Source organism: Microcaecilia unicolor, chromosome 10 (assembly GCF_901765095.1).
Source record: "Microcaecilia unicolor chromosome 10, aMicUni1.1, whole genome shotgun sequence".
NCBI lineage: Eukaryota > Metazoa > Chordata > Amphibia > Gymnophiona > Siphonopidae > Microcaecilia > Microcaecilia unicolor.
The window spans coordinates 207543818-207548527 of record NC_044040.1 but is presented as its reverse complement, the minus strand read 5'-3'; positions in this window follow the sequence as shown (position 1 = coordinate 207548527).

Sequence of the window (4710 nt, the reverse complement as noted above, 5' to 3'; positions counted from 1 at the left end):
GAGACTAATAGACGATTCACCACTGGAGACGTGAGTCCAACAGTCTTTATTATATCAGAGATAACGACCCAACACAGGCCGTGTTTCGACGCTAAAAAGCGTCTGCATCAGGGGTCAATAAATACACCAAGTAATGAATGCAAAACGAAGAGTCCTACTTGTATATGTATATGCTGGATACAAACTATCATTTGCTCTGATAGTTTGTATCCAGCATATTCTGTTTGGTGCTACGTGATCAGTGAGTTGACAACACATATACAAGTAGGACTCTTCGTTTTGCATTCATTACTTGGTGTATTTATTGACCCCTGATGCAGACGCTTTATAGCGTTGAAACACGGCCTGTGTCGGGTCGTTATCTCTGATATAATAAAGACTGTTGGACTCACGTCTCCAGTGGTGAATCGTCTATTAGTCTCTACTTTTGCCTTCTGAGCATCGTCTTCACAGCATCTCCAGCTCCAGCCAATCTGGGGAGCAGAAACCTGGCCGGCGAATGGAAACCTAATATATTTGTGGCCAGGTTTCAAGTTAGATTTCGCCATCAGGTTAGTGTGGACTATTCAGCCCGATGAAAGAAGGTTAACTGTTGCAAACTAGTCATAAAAGGAAGTTAACTCTTGAAAACTGGTCATAAATGTTTGAATTTAGTCCAACAAAGAGGTATTGTTATAACTTGAATAGTTATCTTTATTTCTACATAAACGAAACAAACAATATAAATAAGTAATCAAGGTGCAGTTTCCATGGCAATAGCTTTGTTCTCATAACAACTTTTTAATCTTTCAATTTAAGGTGCTAAAAGAAGTCAGCTCTGTATGTTTTACAGACTGTGTGTGTCAAAAGGCCAGTCTAATGCTGTCATTTTCCAAAACTAACTCCGACCGTTGAGCCATTGGAAGGTAATTTTCTAAATAAATGTTCACGTGTAAAATGGCTCTTATAAACTTAGATCACGCCCAACAGTATGTACGGTGCAAGCCTGTATGTACTTGTGCAGTGAGCGTGCTCAGGGGTGTCGTTTACGTGAAGCGTGGCCAGAGTTTCAGTTTACATGCATATTTCATAAAATACATGCAAAGATTTACATCTGCTGTCAAGGAGACTTAGGGGCTCATTTTCAAAGCACTTAGACTTGCAAAGTTCCATAGGTTACTATGCAACTTTGTAGGTCTAAGTCCTTTGAAAATACACCTCATAATGTTTCTGCAGGAATTGTGTGACACTAATGCACAGTTAACGTGCAAAAACAGGCCTTCCCCACAAACACATTAAAGCGTTGTGCGGTTGTGCGTTGTGCCGATTACTGCCCGATTAGTGCCGCGCACTGGAAAATGGTGGGTGCGCGTAAAAAAAATGAAATTACCACCTGGGCCACGTGGTAGCTGAGCAGTAGTTCCAAGTTGGCATGCGTTGGGCGCGCTTAGGCACCTACATGGCTTAGTAAAAGGGCCCCTATGTCTCCCCCCCCCCCCCCTCATATAATAAAATTTTCTTGCCAATTGGTTCTTCTCTCTACCTCAAGGCCATGGCCGGTTTTAGGAAGAATTGGTTTTAAAATGTATATGGAAAACAGCCTTAACACTTTTTCTTTTGTTGTTATTAAGAGTGTGCTTGAAGCATTACTCAGCAGTATATTCACATTAGACCCATCGTGGGAATAATTCTTTAAATAAGGCACTAATATTTCTGTGCCAGATATGTGCGTAAATAATTAGACTAGCATATGCGCTTTTTTTTTTTTACATTTGTACCCCATGCTTTTCCCACTCATGGCAGGCTCAATGCGGCTTACATGGGGCAATGGAGGGTTAAGTGACTTGCCCAGAGTCACAAGGAGCTGCCTGTGCCTGAAGTGGGAATTGAACTCAGTTCCTCAGTTCCCCAGGACCAAAGTCCACCACCCTAACCACTAGGCCACTCCTCCACTGTTGCTACTATTTGAGATTCTACATGGAATGTTGCTATTCCACTAGCAACATTCCATGTAGAAGTCGGCCCTTGCAGATCACCAATGTGGCCGCGCAGGCTTCTGCTTCTGTGAGTCTGACGTGCAGGACGTCAGACTCACAGAAACAGAAGCCTGCGCAGCCTTCTACATGGAATGTTGCTAGTGGAATAGCAACATTCCATGTAGAATCTCCAATAGTAGCAACATTCCATGTAGAATCTCCAATAGTATCTATTTTGTTTTTGTTACATTTGTACCCTGCGCTTTCCCACTCATGGCAGGCTCAATACGGCTTACATGGGGCAATGGAGGGTTAAGTGACTTGCCCAGAGTCACAAGGAGCTGCCTGTGCCTGAAGTGGGAATCGAACTCAGTTCCTCAGTTCCCCAGGACCAAAGGCCACCACCCTAACCACTAGGCCACTTTTATGCGCTTTTAAACCCAGTTCTGCTAGTATTCTATTAAGAAAAGTAGATACCGTCTTTCCTTTATCGAAAAGGCTTCTAGAGGTGCCCTTAATAGAAACTACCCTTCACATGCTGAGCCCGAGCAGAAATAAGCTGAAAGGAGACGCGTCATAAATACAGAACATTTCATTCTGATCTAGTGGCCACTGCCTATAGTGAAATCTCTCTTCAAACCTGTTTACAACTCACATGGACCGGAGCTGGCTAGGCCTGCCTTAAGATTAATAATCATTACTTTTGTGACAGCAGTGGCTGCATCTTTTCTACACTGCGTTTCACGTGGGAATGGTTTTCATTAGTTTGTTTTTGCATTATTTTTTTTTTTTAGTCTTAGCACTAAAATCAAAACTAGCAATTTAAAATAAATAAATACATCACAGGTCATAGTCTCATTCCATCCCCTCCCTCATTCTCTGGATGCTCCCACCCCATATCTTATCCCTAAACCGGTTGCAAAAAGGGCAAGCGCGAGCCCCAGATGCTTTTGCCCCACTAGTTCTGGAATCCAGAATGGCTCTGTCTAACACACGGCTAGCACTATTTCAGATTACATCGGCAACAAGACACGGTTCGCTCCTCCTCGCTTTTTCAGCCAGGGTAAGGGGGATTTTATTTTTCATTTTTTGTATGCTGTGGGGTGGGACTTGACTCTTTAAAATAAAAAAAAAATAGAATTCTCGCTTCTTCTCATTTTATAATGAAAGGAAATGAAACTGTTGACGTTTCACGTTCAATCCCAACAAAAGCATGTCTCCCGTCTTTTTTTAAATTAAACTTAGTGCCATAAACTTTCATCTTACAGCTGAGCAATTTGCTCATAACAGTGTAGCAAGTACCATATGTTCATACTGTGAGATCATGAGGGCTTTTAAATATCAAAAAGCAATCTGACGTGGAGACCGCTGAAGCCTGGAAAGTTTCTGTACTACAGCATCTTTCTTGTTGGTCCTTTAAGAGTTGATGATGCTACCAAGATTCCAATTTTCTCTAGGACCAATATCCAGCTTATAATCGAAATAGAAAAACGCCTATATTGTGACCCAAATCGGGAGATGGACGTTTATCTCACAAAAACGAATAAAGCGGTATAATCGAAAGCCGAATTTGGACGTTTTCAACTGCACTCCGTTGCGGATGCGGACAAAGTTGACGGGGGCGTGGCGAAGGCGTGGCGAAGGTGGAACTGGGGCGTGGTTATCGGCCGAGGAGAGATGGACGCCTTTCGCCGATAATGGAAAAAAGTATGCGATTGTAGCTAGAATTTAGGGCGCTTTTCCTGGACCCTGTTTTTTTTTCCACGAATAAGGCCCCAAAAAGTGCCCTAAATGACCAGATTACCCCCAGAGGGAATCGGGGATGACCTCCCCTGACTCCCCCAGTGGTCACTAACCCCCTCCCACCACAAAAAATGATGTTTCACAACTTTTTATTTTCACCCTCAAATGTCATACCCACCTCCCTGGCAGCAGTATGCAGGTCCCTGGAGCAGTTGTTAGGGGGTGCAGTGGACTTCAGGCAGGTGGACCCAGGCCCATCCCCCCCTACCTGTTACAATTGTGCTGCTTAATGCTTAGTCGTCTAACCCCCCCCCAAACCCACTGTACCCACATGTAGGTGCCCCCCCTTCACCCCTTAGGGCTATAGTAATGGTGTAGACTTGTGGGCAGTGGGTTTTGAGGGGGATTTGGGGGGCTCAACACACAAGGGAAGGGTGCTATGCACCTGGGAGCTCTTTTACCTTTTTTTTTGTTTTTGTAAAAGTGCCCCCTAGGGTGCCCAGTTGGTGTCCTGGCATGTGAGGGGGACCAGTGCACTACGAATCCTGGCCCCTCCCACGAACAAATGCCTTGGATTTATTCGTTTTTGAGCTGGGCGCTTTCATTTTCCATTATCGCTGAAAAACAAAAACGCCCAGGTCACAAATTGTCGAATAAAACATGGACGTCTATTTTTTCCCAAAATACGGTTCGGTCCGCCCCTTCACGGACCCGTTCTCGGAGATAAATGCCCATGGAGATAGACGTTTTCGTTCAATTATGCCCCTCCACGGCTACTAGAATTTTGCAATGTTTGTCTTGCTAAGGAACATAACCAAGCCTCATGTTGTCTAATGACATTGTCCCGATTTTCATGACCCTCCTCCTTAGTGTGTGTGAAATAGGATCTGCAGTGATCTAGTTTACAGTAAATCTATTAAATCTAATTATTGTTGCATCTCATGAATGTACGTCACTTTTTATGTAAATGATAATTGTAATGTCTACGTAGCGTAGCAAAGATTTTCTAAAA